Below are 20,783 nucleotides of genomic sequence, written 5' to 3' on the forward strand. Positions count from 1 at the left end.
AACAAAGAGGCATGGCTGGTACTGTAATTCCCCAAATTGACATATATATATATATATATACCCGTATTTGCCCGAATATAGGCCGCACTTTCCCCCCCACTTTAAAGTGGGGGTGCGGCCTATATTCGTGGTCTACCGGGCTCAGAAAGCCTCCCCTGCCAGCACTTTCCACGGGGGGCGTGCCGGCAAGGAAGATTGTTAGCGATGCGTGTAAACAGCCTCCGCTGCCGCCACGTCTGCACGATGTGCTTTAACAATCTCCCTTGCCGGGAATTCCCACGGGGGGAGTCCCGGCAAGGGAGATTGTAAAAGCACTTTGTGCCGGCACCGGAAGTTGAATACGCGTACTGCGTAGATGTCCCCCGCCGGCCCTGCAAGACCCTGGGGAGTCTGCACCCGTAAGTCTAGGGGGGGGGGCACATCTTGGGGACAGAGTGGCAGCATATCTGGGGGGGGGCAGAGTGGCAGCATATCTGTTCCACTGAGTGTTTTTTTTTTACTTAGAAAGTTTTTTCTTTACAAAAGCACATAACTTTTAGGGTGCGGCCTATGTTCGGGTGCGGCCTAAAATCGAGCCAATCCGGTATATATATATATATATATATATATATATATATATATATATATATATATATATATATATATATGTATATGTATATATATATATATATGTATATATGTATATGTATATATATATATATATATATATATGTATATGTATATATATATATATATATATATGTATATGTATATATATATATATATATATATATACCTCTGATATAGCGCTTAACCAAAAATGAGATCACTAATTTGTATATTATTTTAATTATTTTTATAAGATTTATTATATATGGAAAGCTTTCTGCGGTAGTGTGGAAAGTATGTTAGAAAATATAATAAACCAATGATTTATAATAAACCAATGATTTCTATTAGGTTAACCTTGGTACCAAAGCATGTTGTTTATATGTACTGGTTGTTAAGCGCAACTCTTGCAAATAAAAACAACATATATATTATTTACAGTTAACGTTATTAATAAAATGATGAAAATTAAATGTTATCCCCAACTGCAGCATGTTTCAGTTTTATGGTAGCCTGAATAGCATCTCCTATACCTCATAATAGTAGCTTCCACTTTCCTTTTTGTATTTTTGCATGGAAACCTTCCTATTGGTTTTTATTGTAACTAATCACCTCTGTGATCCTTGTGTAGCAAGAAGCAGAAGCTGCTTAAAATCATGAACATATCTGGTAACTTCCCGTGATAGACTACCCAGAGCTATCCCACTTCTGTGGATAACAAGTAAACAAAACCAATCACAGGGTCCTTGATTAACAACATATACAAGGAGTGATACTATTTGCGGGGTCTTAGTTTTCACCATTTGTATGATGTGCTCAGGCTTGGCATGTCCTTTTAATTAAATGAAAGGGTCAGTGTCAAAAAAAAGTACTTGTAAACTCTGTGCCCCTGCCATATGAACTAAATTACACAGTACTTTGTATAAACAGGTAATAAGTGCCCTCTTACACAGCGACAGCAGGTCAGATACAGAGTGACAGATGAAGTGAGCCTGCTTAAACTGACACATCCACTTCCAGCTTAGCCAACCAAACTTCAGGAAGAGTTGTGATATGGTATGGCTGGCAGCTGGCCAGACACCCTGAAACATCACTAAATTATTTAATCCCCATATCTGCCCAGCACAGCATGCATCACAGTACCTGTGTGGTCCTGAAATGGAATCCCCCAGGATTCAGGACTGTGCCCTTCATTCAGAAACTGTACAGGGCAATGCCCGACATGTGCTCACCACGCTTCAAAGTTCAACATTTTTAAAAAAAAACTTTCTTTCACCTGTAATGAAACTTTTCAAACTTAAGGCAGTGGGCTTGTTTTTGTCTATTAGAAAAATCAGAGGCTGACAAAAAACATTAGCTAAGCTTCCTAATCAAGTTTCAGAAATCAGCCCTAATAAGGTGAAGGTGGAAAAAATCATATTGCGGAGCTCAAGCCTTTTATTACGCCCTCAAGGTGTCTGTTAGACAAGTAGGATCTCATTAAAGCAAAGCAACAATCTTTAAAGGATTCCATATGATCTATAAAAGTGTATTTATTAAATACAATGTGGGAGGTGCTCTGTGAAAAGAAATTAACATCCATATTTAAATTAAGGCATTTTGATCATTGGCTGCATTGTCACAGTTGCCAAGACACCAGCTGTTGTATTGGTTTCAGTCGCATTGGAACGAAATGAGTGAAGAATCATAGCTACATGATATCATGAAAAAAGCAAATAAAGATCTTTTGTGATATAGTAGTAAGCCTCCTACATCACTTTCAGAATAACCTTAATGTGCTACTTTCTGTCAGAATACCTCATTACAGCGCAATCTAACAAAGAACAAAAATTCTGCCAAAAGGAACAATTTCATCATTTGAGGCTAACTCAAAGGAGGAAATGCACCTGATTCACAAGGATCTGATTAAAGTTAAAACTATATCCATTTAGTTCTGTAAAGAAATCATATCACTTGGAAGAGGCAAAGGAAAAACATAATCACAAAATTCAGGGAATCCCAGGGTTAAACTGGGGTAGCCATTTACCCCCACATAAACATTTTGCAATTCTATTTGAAAAAGTAATTGAGGGCAATATTCTAAAAATGTCTTAATACTATAACAATCAATGGAATTATCCAGTCAACAGAACCATTTCATCAGTCCCAATTGGTTTCACACCAAACACTGCTTTTGTAAATAATCTCAACTTTATTAGTCACATTAGAAGTAGAATTTTATTTGGTTATTGGCCATGTACTCCGGATATTCTTTTGTCATAAATCTCATGCATAATTCCTTCACTGTAATAAATGCTAAGACTCTGGCTGGAATGCCAGGCCACCACTCTCTTAGTCATTCTGGGTCACTTCTATTACAGTTCAGTTTTGTACATATTGTATTTAGAGTCTATTTGTAAAATGGTTTGTATTTAGGTATGTTTGGACCTTGTAAAAGTTGGAAAGCAACATATAGAGATAATTGTTTAACCCTATATAAATACACTATAGATGTTATTATAGCTAATGAAATGATCCCATCAATGCAAAGGAAAAACCAAGCTGACAGCACGGTTCCTTTATGAGAGAACCTTGCAAACAGCGTCACTGACTGTCTTAAGTCGAAGTACATGTGTGCCTCAACATCCAATAGACATCATTAGGCAACAAGTGAACCTCCATATGCAGCATGGATTAATGAGCTAAAACTGGGTTTCCTGGAACCTGTACAAAATCAAGCCTTCTAACATTCTACTCTTACATATTTAATTGGATTCTTTTTTTCATTGGCAATTTAATTATACTTTATAATAGTCCGACCCTGGTATGTTTCTTCTTTGAACATGGTCTTCACGATCTTGTAGTGTATTGTTAAATCTGTCGCAAAGTTTAATTAGGCCTGAGTAGATTGATTATGATGTATTCAAACACTGGGGTGAAATGTTTCAACCCATGTGAAACTGAGAGATTCGTGGAGACTCATCTCTGTCTTAACATAAGTACCCCCTTTATTCTACATTTTATTGTTAATTCATCCAATTTGCTTTGATTGTATTATAGTAAATATACTTTATTAATTAATATTTTCATTGTTTCATATTGTATTTGTTGTTGGTATGCAACCATGTTCAGGAGAAAAAATCAACACAAAAGGCAGATATTGCCTACAAGGCACTAGTATGGCCAAGAAGTAATTTCTGTTAAGTGTACTTGTAAAATACTGATCTGTCTTTTCACCTGGTGAAATAAATCATTACATAATTATTCATAGTGAGAATCATTAGTTTTGTGTGTCCCAGCAGGCTTCGGAACATTGAATCCATATTAAAGTATGTTGTAAGTTTAATATGTGCTCCAGAGCTACTGCAGAATGCCTTTTCCATGGACCGGCGTTCTGTGCCACTACTGGCTGCTTTAAGCAGTCAATCAGTGGTAGAAATGCACTCACGTTGAAATCAATAGGAGTACTTTCTGCATATGCAGACAGGTGTCTTGATCGTTCCCCTGGAATACAAGCTGTTTTTTTACTAGCACATTATAGAAATGAGTTAATAACATTGTACGAAATGTGTACCATTTAAGATAAAAATGTGGCATTCTGAAATATTTTCTGAATGCTTGGCACTGAAAGGGTTAACGGACATGGCAACTCAAGCGCTAAAAAGTAGATTAATCCGGTTAACATGTATACAACACTTGCAGTGGCGTTTTAATCTATTGCTAGATACCTAATTATAATTGTTTGCTTCAGTGGTTCTCAGCCTTTAAGAAGTGTGGGATGTGGGATGACTCAGGAAAAAACCCCAATCAAGTTTAAGGAAAGCTTGTATTTAAATGGTAAGTATCACTCTGTTTTTTTGTAGGCCTTGAATGGCAATACATGAAGCAATAGGGATTGCACAGTGTTTTTTGATACAGTTTAGCAGTTTTTAAATATTTTATGCTCACAGTTCCATTCCCATAACATTCCGCCTTATAATTCTATAACGTTGAAAATGTCCTTGTCCTGCTCAGAGCTACTCCGTTTATATATGGGTTTTACCTGAAATTACAGCTGGAATAGCCACAATAAATTCATACTTCCAGTTTGTCTTTACCTATTATATAATACCCGAGGCACATGCAAGAATTAAAGGGGCCCTTCAGGCATCTTTAATGCATATGTGTAGTCTCTTTAAATTTAGTGTGATTCCCCCTTGCTAATGCATTGAGGGATTCTACACAATCACCCAATGCATTTGCTTCTTTGCCTGACTCCCACCTACTTGGTTTGCAGGACAATAGTATAGGATATGTTAGCGTGTGTATTTGAGTATGTATGGTTGGGTTAGTGTTACGTGTCGGGTTGTGAGTGTTGGTCTCTGGTTAGGTTAGTGTGTGCGTTAGTCTGAATTTCTGGTTTTGTTTGTATGTGTGTCTGTGTTGGTGTGGATGCCTATGCTGACATCAGGTTCTGGATCCACCTCTGTTTAGTGTTTTAAAATATGCAAAGAAAGAAAGCAATATATCAGTGCCAACTGTTTTATTATATGTATCTCTTTATCGATGTTTTTAGAAGCAGTGATGCATTTAGTTCTAGTTCTTTGTTCCATACAGTAAATGGGAGAAATTTTGAAATGATGTTTGGAAGAACACAATTCAGTGCTCCTAAATTCCCACCCAAATCTGAAGTGTTTTTATAAAGCATGCAGCCTGACACTAAAACATGCAGTATGTTTTATATATATATGCAGCTGTGTCCCACCTAGATGTTTTATGCCCAACTTTCCTAAATTTCTAAATTATTAAATTACCATTATGTACTCCTCTTGCATTAATGTTAAAAAAACATATTCCTGTTTTTAAATAATGTACTGGTATTCAGAGGACCTCTTAATTTGTTTGGGTGGTTGTGGGAGGTCATAGTGCAGTGGTGTGATACATAGAATACATACATTCTAGAGAAGGAGCGAGACAGAGAACAGATACAAAGGCAGTGTCTGCAAGGCAACACTTACAAATGGTAAGCTACAGTAGTTACGTCATTGGACATCTAGGTACATCTCTTCATGAAGTACCTTCTACATCATTGGTAGCAAAGGGGGCGAGTAGAGGTAGCTGGAGAGAACTTCTGCAAAATCCCCCATATGCATTTGCCTTTTACTCCACCCCCACCTATTTTCCATGTAGGGCATGTGTTCAGCTGACCACATCTTCCTTCATGTAATATACTTACTACCACTCTGCTCTACCTCGGGAGGATCTATTTAGGTACCCGGGTGCACGTGTAGAAAATGCAACCATTGGTTTCAATGTCAGTGCTTCCCTGAATCCGACTGGCCATTTCAAGCAGCCAGTCAGTGGCAATAATTATAAGGAGAGAAGGACAGCAGCTGCTGCAACCATACGTGTTTGGCACACAAGGGGTTAAACCTATAGTTTTAAATTGTCCTTGGTCTGTCAGCTACCATGGTCACTGCATGCCTACATCCCATAGGTATATCTTGTGTGGTTTAAGTTTAAGAAAATAGTGGATCAGCTCACATGAAAGTTTGACCTAGAAACTTAGCTATCAGTATATTGATTCTTTTGAAGATACTGAATCAGAACTAATCGCCTTCCATTCACAATTGACTATTTACAATATCCAGAATGTCATTACTGATACTGAACTGTAAGACTTTCTTACATAGGTCTGTGATGTTCAGATTTCAAAGGGATCACATAGTTACCATCTCTGAACTCGGGGACTTTAAATGTCAAGATTTTGTTGAAAGGAACTTTGAGGCTTTTATAAAATTTGCTACAGTGCAACAGTCAAAAAATATTGGAAAGGAAAATGAAAAAACTAATTCCAAACTAAATACGCTTGTAGTAATTATTGAGGTGTTTGCAGATAAAATTATGTTATACAGATAATATAGTCTAGATGTTACTTTCCTTCAAGTAGAGTTGGTCAAATTGGAGGCAGCCTTGTTGCAGATAAGATTTAATGTTGACAAATGCAAAGTTGTGCATTTTGTGAAAATAAGTGTGCAAATTAAATCTGAATATGCCGATGGTAGGATCCCACTTTGAATATGCACAAATCTTCTTTGCAGCTCCCATGTTCCACCTCATGACACTAGTTACTTCATCCACTTCCATTGTTGATCCTGCCCATTTCAGGGAATGACTCCGCTTCTTGCCAGCCCTAATACAGGTGTACCAATTTGGACACCTGAAATGCTGGGTATGTAGTGGTGGATCTTGAAAATGACCTTCTGCTGTTGTTGCTCTATCACTTTCCTAATTCTGAGGGATCAGCTCATCAAAATGGTCTAATTATTGGGCAACATCAGTCCCATACCATTCTGCTGGATGTGTCCATACATTGGTATAGTGCTTCTGTTGCTGGTGGTCTTGAAATGCAAAATCTAGTCTCGATTTCTTGGTAAGCCTTGAAGTGCCGCTGTAAGGGAAAGGTTCAGAAGGTTGAAGAGACCATCCCTATTGAAAATTGTTTCAGAATGAAAGAAAAATAATACAATTAATAAAATAAACTTCCACAGCAAAAACGCAAATGCATTAACATCAATAAACAACCTTTCCCGTGGAAGACATAAATTACAAAATATATGTTTTTTTCCAGATTTCCTTCCTTCCTTATTTTATTCCTAATACATATTGTGATGTGTGTATATAACAAAACTTGCTGTAGTCCTTAAGGGGTTAAGGTAATCAAATTACATTTAATATTTTTTTCTTCCTGTATGTGGTAAATTTATATTGTCAATAGGATACCTAGCCATGTTTACTAAGTAGGTTTTTCTTACTTGAATCCGAAAAGCAGGGACACTGTATTTATTTATTTATGTGATTTATATGCAGTAAATCCAACCTGAGCTGATGTCAGAAGTGCTGTATGTGATGCCAGTATTGTCATAAATAAAGACTTGTTTTGCTATTTTCGCGATAATACATGGCTTGATTAAGGATGTTTCATGCCATTCGTGGCATAAATATATACACAATTACATTGCATGCTTTACTATGTGTGACAAAATCAACGCTGTGTTCTGATCTCCAAGAGGAGACAGATCTTCCAAGTAGTGAGAACTAGTTTAAAATAATAGAGGATCATGGGTATGTGAGTACTCTTGTGAAAAAAGGAAATACATGATAAAGTTACTATTGATAAGACTTTTTGAAGCAAATATTACATGTATATTCCTTATACAACCATATGACTGTAACTAAACAATATAAATGTGTGATGGGAGTACCCCTTTAAGGCATTTATAATAATACATAAAAATGTAGAGATTGACAACAGGTAAAAATCATTTTGTCTTATCTAGTCTGCCTGTTATATTAAAGCATTTTATTTGCCTAATTTCATTTTGAAACATAATTGCTACTGTTTCTATGCACATTCTTCCAACTTTTAAGACTGCGGGCAACTGTACTATAACAGTGTTGTGAGCTTATACAAAAGAGAGACATTAGAGAAGGAAAAAAGCCCTTGTAGATGGATGGAAAAACGCTAGTCGAAAAGGACTCCGCTCCAGCAACACTCCTGATCTGAAGCCATGCATTAGCTAACTCAGCTCTAGACTTTAGAAATGATAGGGATTCAAAATAAGTAGTTCTGGGGAAACTGCACAGCTTAAGTGGCACCTACAGAAAATGTTAGTGTTCCCTTTTGAAAATAAGCATAATTAGAATTTTAAAAAATGAAAAGAAACATTATTTCTACATTTTCCTATGGGTTCTTTAAAGTTGTATTTAGAATGGCAGGCATATGCGCATGGTGGAACTCATGTAATCATGGGTAAGGAATCAACAAAGTTACATACCTTGTGTCTTTGTGTGGGCTATATTATTGTCTTAAGCATATTTTATTTTGCTTACTGTCCTTGCATCTTTTGCTGATGAAAGTGATTTTTCTTTGTAAATATTCTGATATTTTTCTGATGTGTGTATTTAAGTCTTATTTTAGCTTTATGGACAGATTTCTTTTAAAACCACTGTACTGTAAGTATGGATACTTACCAAGGTTTTTATTAATTGTTATTTTGTTAGATTTCACAGATGCTGTGATAGCATGTAAGCCAGTGTATTTGTGGTTATAACCAACATAAATTACTATGACTCATTTATTCTGTGTTATTGTGAAACCACTGGCAGATATTAATAGCTTTCTAAATTTCCTATGCATGAGAGTTTACAGTACTTAATTAATCATGTGTCGACTGCTCAAGGTAAAATCTATAATTGTTTGCCTTGCAATCAGTATATTCCTAAAAAAGTCTGACCTACAGCAAACATAATTTAAGCATGGGCAAAAAAAATCCTGGTTGTAACCCCCAAAACATTACACTTGAAGAAATCCATGTGGAAGCTTGCAAATAAGGACACAAGGTATGCCATATTATCTCCTTTGGAGGTGCCCTATGTGGGTTCTACCAGGTTGCCTTCTACACTACATAAATCCACGGGGCAGTTTTATTTCATGTAAAGATATGATGTATGATCCAGGGAAAAAACAAGGGATGTGTACCTTTGCTTTTAATTAAATATTTATAACAGGAAATTGTGATTCTGCGTAAATGTTTTTTCTAAGGTCCAGATAAACTAGACGTATAGATACGGCTCCTTCTGTATTTTTCTGTTGGCACTTGTTTCTAGAATATTAGAATGTCTGGTGGATATGAATGTGTCAATATCACAGTATTCTTCATTACAAAAAATAATATGTGTATAAGCAGCAACCCAAATTGGGTTTATAAATTGTATTGTGTAGATAAAACATGTAATTCTTAAAAGGTTCTTGATTTGTTATACAAATAACTGTCACGGATGTAACCACCTGCCAGACCGCATGGTAGGAGTCCTAGTTTAAAGTGCTAGAGAGCAGAACCACATCATCTGTTAGTGCTAAGGGATGACGCTATATAAAATCACCAAGAACATCAATCAGTGTTTGGTTATTCCAGGGTCTCAGTGGAAGCTTTACATGCCACTGTTATCCTGACCTTCCTTGTCCTTACCCTTACTCTGCTTCAATTGTGACCCCAGCTCTGACCTTTGCACTGTCCTTGAATTTTGTTTCATGGGGCATGCCTTGACCTGAGCCTGTCTACCGATGTGACTGTGGCGACCTTTGGACTGACTGACCATTCTTTTGCCTAGCCCCTTGGGACAGCTCCTGCAATGGGGATCCAGATTGCAAATCTTATGATCTGACATTAACGAATCAATAGATCATAAAGTTAGATAAAACATCTTGGTAAAGCCCTGTCCCCTAACCATACTCCCCAAATTTAAAGTTTGGGAGGTATGCCTCTACTTTTTTTTATATTGCTGCTACAAAAGCTGTAACTTTACACTACTTGACCTCCAGATTGCCAGCTACACAGGAAATTGGTAACACTAAAATGGACCTAGGATGCCAGCTATGTTCCTCCTACACAGTAGCATTTGAAGGACTACCCTAAGTGATTTCTACAAGCGATCAGCTGCTATGACAGCAGAGACATAGAATTTGGCGGCAGATAACAACCATTCGGCCCATCTAATCTGCTTATAACTCTCTCAAGTGTTTGTGTTCTTTAATTATAACATGAAATTAAAACCCAATCCCTGCCTTTAGGACCATGGAGCTGGCAAACTAACATCCTTGCTACCATGGCAACAAGGGTTAAATAAAGTAAAAGTGGCAGGATGTTGCTAGCTGATCTATTGTGAGATTAGCTAGCCAGCATGTAGGATACAATGTCTTAACTAAGCCTGGACTGACAGTCTGGCAAACCAGACTAATGCCTGGTAGGCCGGTGGGCTATAGCATCACATGGTTACCCTCAGTAGAGCACAACCACTGCAAGAATATGAAAAAGTAACATGTGGCTGCATGTGGGTCATGTAGAGGCTGCTGGCGTTAAAGTTCGAGTGCTGTTTAGTCATCCCCAGTCAAGCCCTGGTTTTCTCTGCTATCATACGGTTACAGATGCCCCTCCCCTGTAACCCACACACACTCACTCGCACATATAAGTCAACAAATAAATCATACACAAATGCTATTTTCTCAATATTTTTGAATTGTTATTTTAAAAAAAAATAATAATAATTAGGTTTTATGCCAAACAACTCCCATCACCCTCAGCCAGAATGGTGATAAGGTTGATGGAAGTTACAGCCCTCAAAACCATGTTTCTCAGCGATGCAGAAAGGTGGAGATAATTATGACATTTGACCCCTTCCTTCATGTGCCTACCGTGCCATGTTGTGTATTGTCACTTACCCATAAATATATTGGATGAACTTACAATGGGTTAAGGGCTTTTCAGAAAATGATTTAGTTTTCTTAACATTTACTATTTGGCATATATGATGAAATAATTTCAATAAATATATGTATTTCCTTAAAATGTAAGCTGTTTATAAGGTTACCACCTAAACTTAACTACAACATTGGCCCAAACTCTCTGGTGGCAAATGTGCTGTGGCCTATGGTACTGAAATGGTTAAACGCCATGCATTCACAGACAGGTCTACAAAAGCCCTATTTTTCACCTGTTTCGAACCCATGTCTCTTGTTTTTCTCCAAATGAGGTGTGGTAATGTAGATGATAAAGACGTATTCATTATAAATTCCCTTCTGCCTAAATTCAAGCCAGAAGAGAGCTGAAACATAGCAAAATATCAATTAACACAGTGCAACATGTCATATGTTGTTCATCTAAGGTTGTATTTACCTAATTTTTAGACCTGCTATGGAAAAGATGATTGTTATTACCGTATTGGCCCGATTATAGGCCGCACCCGATTATAGGCTGCACCCTAAAAATTAGGTGCTTTTTTAAAGAAACATTTATATTTTTAGAAAAAATACACATTAGTGGAATAGTAAAACAGTATTCTACCAAACATACTGTATGTTAACATTTTTGGTATCTATTGTGCAGTTAGCCAACATATATTACATACAAACAGAAAACCAATAGCCATTTGAATGCACCTTACTTATTGATATGCCCCTCTGCCCCCAGATATGCCACTCTGCCCCCTCAGATATGCTGCCACTCTGCCCCCCAGATATTCTGCCACTCTGCCCCCCCGATATGCTGCCACTCTGCCCCCCCGATATGCTGCCACTCTGTCCCCCAGATATGCTGTCACTCTGACTCCCCCCAGATATGCTGCCACTCTGCCCCCCAGATATGCTGCTACTCTGCCCCCCCCCCCAGACTTACCAATGCAGACTCCTGGTGTCTAGCATACGCATAGACAACTTCTGGTGCCGACAAGGGAGGTTGTTCAATCGCATCGCGCAGACAACCTCCGTTGTCAGCAGTTCCACCGGGGCTTCTATGACACCGGTGGAAGGTGGAGGTTGTTTATGTGCATCGCCACAGCCGGTGAACGCCTGCGCGATGCGCGTCGACAACCTCCCCTGCCAGTCTTTCCCACGGCAGAAGTGTCGGAACCGGAAGTTGTCTACGCGTATCGCGCAGACGTCCACCGGGTGCTGGAGAGTAGGATCCAGTTCCCCTGCAGCGCTGTGGGAGATCTGGATCTGGATCCCGTCGGGCAATCCGAATTGCGCATTCCGCTAAAACCCGTTTATAGGCCGCACCCCCACTTTAAAGACTTAAAGTATGTGGGGGGGGGTGCGGCCTATATTCAGGCAAATATGGTATGTCCTATTTCTTTTTCACATGACTGTAGCCTTTAAGGCAGGAAATGTCTAAAATGTGGTTTAGTCACAATAGGCTTATTAATGCATTGTTTTAATACTTTTTTGTTCCTTAAGTTTCACTGGAGCTCTGAATGGCAATAAGATTGCATGCAGTATTTCATTAAGTTAAATACTATTGATTTTTTTTTTTTTGCTAGACTCAAAGTATATTATCAAAGCCAACAAAGCTGTTATTAGACAGATGTTATTGATCAGTCACATTCCTGCTGTACGGTCACATTATTAACCCGTGTATAAGCATGTCCCTTATTAACCTCAGTTATACATTTCACTTTAGTGCACCAAACAAGATATTTCTTGTTAAACTAGCAATGCTGAAAATAATAAATGCTTTTTGCTTACATAAAAATAGAAACCACATTAGGAGAGATACATAAGAGATATGAGTGATGATGATCAGTAATAATTAAACAATGATCCCTCTGCTGAGAACAGACAAAGTCACCCAAAAAGAATGAAAGAGGGGAATGTTAGTTCCTTAAAAGTAATCTCACTTAACCATAACTATAATTTATGCCTATTTTGCAGGAAACATTTGCTGGGGTTCTGCCCCCACATAAAGCCTCCACAGATCAATAGAGAAAGTGGGCAATATTGCTTGCTTTCTCAGCGAGAAAGTTTGTTCTCTCCCCCTTCAAAGTTGGTGGAGAAAATTTCACTAAGCACCTTTAACATGATTACAGAAGGTATTTCAATTGATGTCTTCCTTCAAAGACTCTAATAAGAGTACTTGTAGCACTCATAGAAGCACTAGCAGGACTATAGTAGTATAATTAATATCAGGCAAATACAACTCACATGTGTGCTAGTATGTTACGTTTTGAGTAAAATATGTAACGTCCCAACATTATTTATAAGCAAATGGCTAGATTAATATATTCATATAATCGCCAATTTCACATAAAGGCTTCAGTAAGTTAAAAAAAAGATTTGTCTCAGTGTTAAATTATGTATACCTGAATTAATTGAAACTTATTATGAAACAAGTTGGTGATAGCAGACTCAGTCAAAATATGTATGTATGGGGTTTTCAATGGGGTGTTTTTTAATACAATTGGCAGTGATGTTTTTATTTTTTTAGTCTATACTTGGACTGAAAGTTTGAAGTTAAAAGTACCATGGTGTTCAGGTTAATGGAAATATGATTTGCAACACGCAGGGCCCTGTGGGTTATCACACAGCTACTATAATCTGCTCTGAGGTAGGGCGTTCACTTGAGACAGTTCTGAGCACCCAGCCAGAAATTTTCTATATCTAAGATTGTTGCCATAGATATTTATAAAATGTACTATTAAAATAAAATCCCACTCCAAAAACAATCTAGGCTCAATTATCACTAACAATCACACATCATTTCCTGATACAATAATTTCTGATATACACAGTTGTGTATATTTGTATTATGTTCAAGTACAAAGACAAGAATTACTCCCTTTTTATTTGAAAATCCATGAATACTCATTTTAAAAATGTTGCCCTGTTGCCAAGGGTATACATATTTGTCAGAGAAATCCATGCTTAATTATTTTCTTGAATGTTTACAATTCTATTAATAATGGATCTCTTATTATTGAATAATATAAATTGATCTCTGTATCTCTGTATATATTTACAATGTCATGGGGATGGCATAAGTTTTGGTATTTTGCTAAAAAAACACATACTGTATTTAACACCATGTATAACTAAGTATCATGAAAATGTAATGGTATCAGCATGTTGAGAAGCGTAATAATATAAAGACTGGGTTATGAGTTAAGATCACCTCTAGAGTTAAGTAGAACTTTGTAACGATTAGTCATAAAGACTATTAAAGTACAGCAAAAGCATAATGAATATAATCCATCATAAGTGCTTTAGTTGAGAACTTCAGTTTCCCTATGCAATTTTTATTACAATATTCTCTGATATTTGTTCTGTCAGAGATCAATAGAACATAGTAATTGCAGTATTCTTCGTATAAATGATGAAGATTTTAAAGCATTCATAATTAGCTAGCAGTTAGCTCAGCACTTCAGTCTAAATAAATTATGGACATCTTAGAAAACTAATACATTTTTTAATGTATTTTTCATTCACAAAATAATTTTAACTTAATAAAAATAACCTGAAGCTTTTTTTTCTTTTTTTTTTTTTGGAGCCCAAGGTGCTGCTCCTGGGTGCCGCAACTGTGCCAAAGGCAGCAGAAGCCAGACTATGATATTGAGTTCCCTCACGGGAGGGTCGGATCTTGAGTCTCACTCCGAAGGGTAAGACTCGTTGCTGGCCTTCTTGAAGAGAGGAAGGGGCCAAAAGGCTCCCAGTCCTCCTCCAGCAAAGTCCAGGCTTCACTGCCTCTAAAAAGAAAACAGTGTCCAAAACGTGGTGTCAAAAACGTGTGCCAAATCATTGTGAGGGCCTCGCCGTGAAATTCAAAAAGCCGTGAAATCAAATAAGGGGAAAATTAATAGGCACTCGTGCAAACGAAGTGATATATAAATTAAAGAAAAATAATTTAGGGACAGACCATTGCTGGCCTGCCAGATTAAAAAATTAAGCATCTTAACCCCAAGACCTGATGGTACGAGGGGAAAAGGTAGTGCTGGTAGGGCACCAGTGAGAACGTGCGCTCACCATGTGCAGTGATGTGCAATACCACACACGATGACTCCAGCATTTCTGCCGGGGCAATTCAACACCTCAGGCTCCATTGCTTAACCAGCCCTAAGGCCAGAGGATCAGTGTATCCCCCCCCCCAGGCCAAAGGGGAACTACACTTGATCTTAGCCAAAAGGCCGAGAAGCTTTCTTTAAGGCCCAGAATCCCAGTATAAAATAAAAGTAATGTTGTGTTTAGAGAGCAAGGAACACTTTTTTGCCTGATGATCAAGATTAATGACCAGAGAATTGTCATTATTATAACAATATGAATTTATTGATTGGAAGAAAATAAACAATATTTGTTCTAAATATTGCTCCAAAGCAGGGATGAGAAAAGGGGGCAAGCTTAGCCCAGGGACAAGCTTAGCTACCTGACCTATTAGTGAAGGTCCACCAAATATATTTGGCAAACAGTATGCCACATATGCACATTCCTGTATCAACATACATTTACCTAAAGAAGCAGCAAAAAATGATTAGAGCACAGAGGGGACCTGGTAAATACTGCCAAAGTTATTTGAAACTCCAGTGGCATTGGCATTGCTGGTAAGCTTTACAGGGCAAGTACCACCTTTCCTAATGTATTACATACCTATTACACCCCAATGTTATTTTACCTCTGTTTTATTGTAACGTAAAGCACTAAGAAAAACTGCTAGCTATTAATAGTTAACATAAAAAAGCTTCTGGCAGTAGCCTATAATCTGTAAATCAAAGAAGGAGCACCTGGGTCCCATTTGCGCCCCTTACCAGCACCCTCCTTGAAAATGATGCCAATGCCAGACAATCTGGAATTATATAAGCATATACACTTATTGGCCACTTTATTAGGTACACCTTGCCAGTACCGGGTTGGACCCCCTCTTGCCTTCAGACCTGCCTTCATTCTTTGTGGCATACTTTCTACAACGTGCTGGAAACATTTCTCCAGATATTGGTCCATATGGACATGATGGCATCACGCACTTCCTGCAGATTTGTCGGCTGCACATTCATGATGCAAATCTCCCGTTCTACCACATCCCAAAGGTGCTCTATTGGATTGCGATCTGATGACCGTGGAGACCATTGGAGTACAGTGAACACATTGTCATGTTCAAAAAAACCAGTTTCAACCAAACCTGTAACCCATCTGCTTTAAGGTTCAACATGTTGTGCATTTAGAGATGGTATTCTGCATACCTTGTTTGTAACCCAGTGGTTATTTGAGTTACTGTTGCCTTTCTGTCATCTCGAACCAGCCTGCCCATTCTCCTCTGACATTAACAAGGCATTTTCATCCACACAACTGCCGCTCACTGGATATTTTCTCTTTTTTGGACCATTCTCTGTAAACCCTAGAGATGGTTGTGCATGAAGCTCCCAGTAGATCAGCAGTTTCTGGACAACCATGCCACGTTCAAAGTAACCTAAATCCCCTTTCTTTACCATTCTGAAGGCCTTATACTCCTAAAATTGTTGAATGTTACTGTTGATGAAACCTTAAAGCCATACAACCATTTAATGAATTGGGTCATTTATAATTCAAAACCAAAGCTGGAGGGCCACAGTTAAATCAATGATTTAATAAAATAACCTATAGATTGTCTTTAAGAAGGCTGACATTGGTACAAAATCCCTAATGGCCATCATCTGGAACATATGTCTGCCCTCCAGCAATCTTGTTCAAATGGAATGGTATAATTATTAAATGTAATATGTTGCAGCCGCCTGTAAATACAACAGCAACAACCATTAATGTAAGACTGTTCTCTTGCTGTCTATTCAACAATTCCCCAACATTGGATTGTTTGTTTTTTATTTAAGTTTAAATAATCATAATAATTTTATGAACTTTCATCTTGTTTTTTCAAACCCTCAAACTGATAAATTGACTTTGGTGTGAAGGGACTGAGCAGAATCCCACTTATGATTTGCATTATTTCCCTAGCCCAAATGCCCTGCTTTCAACTGCGCACCCGCACTATACCCTCCACAAGTTAGCTCCTGTGAGAGTCCTAGGAGGACTAATGAGCTTTCTAGCGCACGTGTGCATAATGCACTCCCATTGATTTCCCTAGGAAAGCTTTCTTTAAATGTATTGGTTGCTTCAAGCGAAACAAAAACACTCAAAGGTGTTGAAGTGGGTGGTATTAGACAAATCTGTTGCCTTACATAGATAATATAACAATCCAACAACTAATATATCCAACAGCACTTACCTTTATTTAATTTAAATATCTATTCTACTACAATGCAATTATATAATAACATAGTAACATAGTTCATAGTAACAGTAACAGTAAGTCCATCAAGTTCAACCTATATACATATTGTGTCCCTACTGTGTTGATCCAGAGGAAGGCAAAAAACTGTTATGAAGCAGATGCCAATTGCCCCATACCAGGGGGAAAATTCCTTCCAGACTCCAAATATGGCAATCAGAATAAATCCCTGGATCAACGTTCTGTCCCTAATATCCATAACTTGTAATATTATTGCTTTCAAGAAACACGTCCAGGCTCCTTTTGAACTCTTTTATTGAGTTTACCATTACCACAATCAATTAATTATAGTATAGATATTAAGGGACTCACCCTACAGTAATACATATAAATCTAATTTCCCTGACAGAAATAAAAAAGCAAATCACAGGAAGAACCCCTCCCCCCATAAAAAAGTATAGGGTAGATCTTCCTATATAGTAACCCGACACATCACATATCAAAAACAGTTCCAATATAGCAAACAGCACAAACATTTTTATGAGAGGTACCCCATTAGTATGCAAATATATATGTCCCTTAATGTAAAGCATGCATCCACTATAGCTATATTAATCACATAGGAAAATGTGAGAGATCTCACCTGTGTGATTGGCTTTAAGCCGTGAAGTATTCCTTCTTCCATATTCATAGAGCAGTGTACTGGGGTACATGAAGATCTGCCCTACATGCTATTTTTTTTTTTTGTGGCACTTACTTTGCTTTTCCCTATTTTTTAGTCCTCGGAACTGTCTATTTTTTTTTATAATCTGACTTCTAAAAAAAACTCCTCTGTTAGTTTCTCTTCTCCTAAATTAGAACTAATAAAAATTACACAGGTATCAATATTTTCAGGAGATTGAATTTATTCCTCCCCTATGTCCCTCTGTCCTAATTAAAGGACATTCATATAATTTAAAGTAAGGGTAAATCTCATAAGTAACTTGAAATGTAATGTTTAAAATAACACGAAAAGGCATCGAGTTTAATGTTTCCGTTATAACCATACACCTGTCTGAGGCTCTTTGTCAACTCCTCTTATACAATTCATATTGTACTTTTTGAGTATGTTCTAGTGAATATGATAATGCAAATAAACCCACGCAGCTGCCTGTTATCTTTACGTGGCTAAATCATGAATGCAGTATATTACACTACTAGCGTTATTATACATTCATCTTAAATATGATAAGTTTTCAACAGGTGTTCTGCACACTTACAGTATAGAAAGATTGAATGATTTTCCTGCAGTATTACATTCTTTTATATAGCACCAGCAGAATCCGTAGTGCTGTTACAAAAAGGCAGTACAAAAAATACTTTAAAAGAACACACATTATAATGGTACAAAAAGAAAAGAAGGCCCTGCTCTTGCAGGCTTATGTCTAGTCGGTGGTAGACAGGGAAGAGAAACAGTAGGAGAGGACTCCTTGGAAAGGGATGAGTTGATTGAATCAAGGGTGATCTGTAGAGCCTGTTGATCATTCAAGCTTGATTGGCTTGATTAGGATGGTACAAGAGACCCAACTCACGGGAGGAACAAAGAGGGTGTATTTGGATAAGAGGGTAGTTATGTAGTTGGGTTCAAAGTGGCTACGGGCTCTGTAGGTTTGGGTTAGAACGTTGAATTTGATTGTGGAGTGATTGGCAAAATGGAGCAAGAGATTAGGAATAGTAACAAAGGAACATTAGTCTAGCTGCAGTGTTGAGGATAGATTAAAAATGTGAAAGGCCCGAAAGGGGGAAACCAGTTGGTAGGGAGTTGGAATAATCCAGACAGACAATTGATTTATATTTTGGTTATTTCTTGTGTGGTGAAGGCAGCACACAAGGCTTTGGTGACTGAAAAGCCATCTTTTTGTGTGAACTAAATTGTTATGTTTTGTAGCATGTCGTGAAAAGTGCTATCAAATAGTATGGTTCACCAAGAATCTGAGGAGTCCTATCATGCAACCACACAAATCAAGATTAGCTGTGTAGTTATCAAAAGAAGAATTTACCTATACCACCTTGGTGCTCTACAACAAGTGAAAGATACCCACCTAGTTACTTGTCCTCAAAGGCAAGTTCCTCAGCATGCATTAAGTCACTTTAGAAGAATAATCTATGAACTGTCTTTACAGCAGCTCACATTTTGGGGTGTACTGTGTATGTGTAACCTGCCTGCTAAAGATGGAAAATGTAAACAGCATCATTAACCAGATGTGAAATGATGCAGATTGCATGCAGATGATGTGACAGTTCATAAATTGTGGTGGACATGACTAATGGTGTACATTACATCTTAATTCCTCAGATAGATAATATATCCTCCACATCCTATTGCTGTGTAAATCATGTATTATGACCCATAACAGCCAAAAGTTACTGTCACAGTAAACCACTATTTTCCATATTCTTAAATGGAATCAAACCCATTTATCAAAAAAATATGTAAAACATGTATGTTTTCTTTAAAGCTTAGATACTTTTTAAATCAAATAAGCTCAAAATTGGGGTAAAGGTGACCCCAATGTTTACTCATTATATGTCATCATCACTTTCCCTTCTGATGATTATGCCAATATGTGTATAACCTTATCTTGTTTTCTCATAAATCTCTTAAAAACGTGTTTTAAAACCCCGACTCTGTGTTTTGCTTCTGACAAAATAATAATTTCCCATGTGATTTGTTGGAACTGCCAACATGTGAATAAAAAAAACCCTCGGTTCTTGGATGAACCCAGATGCCGAGGGCTTACATGAGATTGAATAAACATTGTTATTTTGTTTCAACCTCTGTTGTTTTAGAAAATTCTAGGGCACTAATTCTCTAATATAAAAAGGCTTTGCTATTTATTGAGTCTGATTTACACCAGAGGTAAGTATAATACAAATTAGGCAAGTTGGAATATTTACTTTGTATAAAATATGTCATCCTCCTATTAAGACATAACATAAAAAAGCAGTCCATATTTAGTAATAAACCCTTTTATGGATTTCACCAAACATACGGTAATACTGATGATCGTAAGTTAAACTACATATCCACAAATTAAAGGTGCTTTAGTTTAGAAGCAGCATGGCAAATAGATGCTAATTAATAAATTAACAGCATTCTAGGTGTCATCATCAGCAAGCCCCAGAATTATAGCAACCTAGGAATACATATATGTAGCGTATAAGTGCTACAAGTTACAAAGCATGTTCTGAAACAGATGTTTCAAAAAGGAGCACGGTGGAAGTAAGAGGAGATTATTATACTTTTGCCAAATTGTGTGCTTCTCCTTCTGAATGGAAATGACACCTTGCAAATGGCCAAAGAGGCGAAAGGGACCTTTAGGAAGTATGTAAATGTCTCTTGTATTACATAAGAGTTTAATGGTGGATCCATTTAAGTGGCGGGGGTAATGTCACTACCCTCTATGTACTCAATACCTAGTAGACTATCCAAGTAGCTGTTGGAGATGGTCTATGTACTCCCTTGTTCATCTAGCCTTAGTTATTTAGCCTAAGTACTTTAGCATTTAGTAGATGTTTATGCAATAGTTTTGCGAGGCCTTGGTTGATTCTTAAATGGCTAGTTATTTTTTGTATAATCTGCTAGTGAGGGTAAAATCCCCTAAATCAAATACT

At 37.4% G+C, this 20,783-nt stretch overlaps 1 protein-coding gene across 3 annotated transcripts in view; it reads left to right on the plus strand.

The window, feature by feature from the left end:
* Positions 1-20,783, plus strand: part of PDE1C (phosphodiesterase 1C) — a 350,923-nt gene that overhangs the window by 118,457 nt on the left and 211,683 nt on the right. The window lies entirely within an intron of this gene.

This window comes from Spea bombifrons, chromosome 5 (genome assembly GCF_027358695.1).
Source record: "Spea bombifrons isolate aSpeBom1 chromosome 5, aSpeBom1.2.pri, whole genome shotgun sequence".
NCBI lineage: Eukaryota > Metazoa > Chordata > Amphibia > Anura > Pelobatidae > Spea > Spea bombifrons.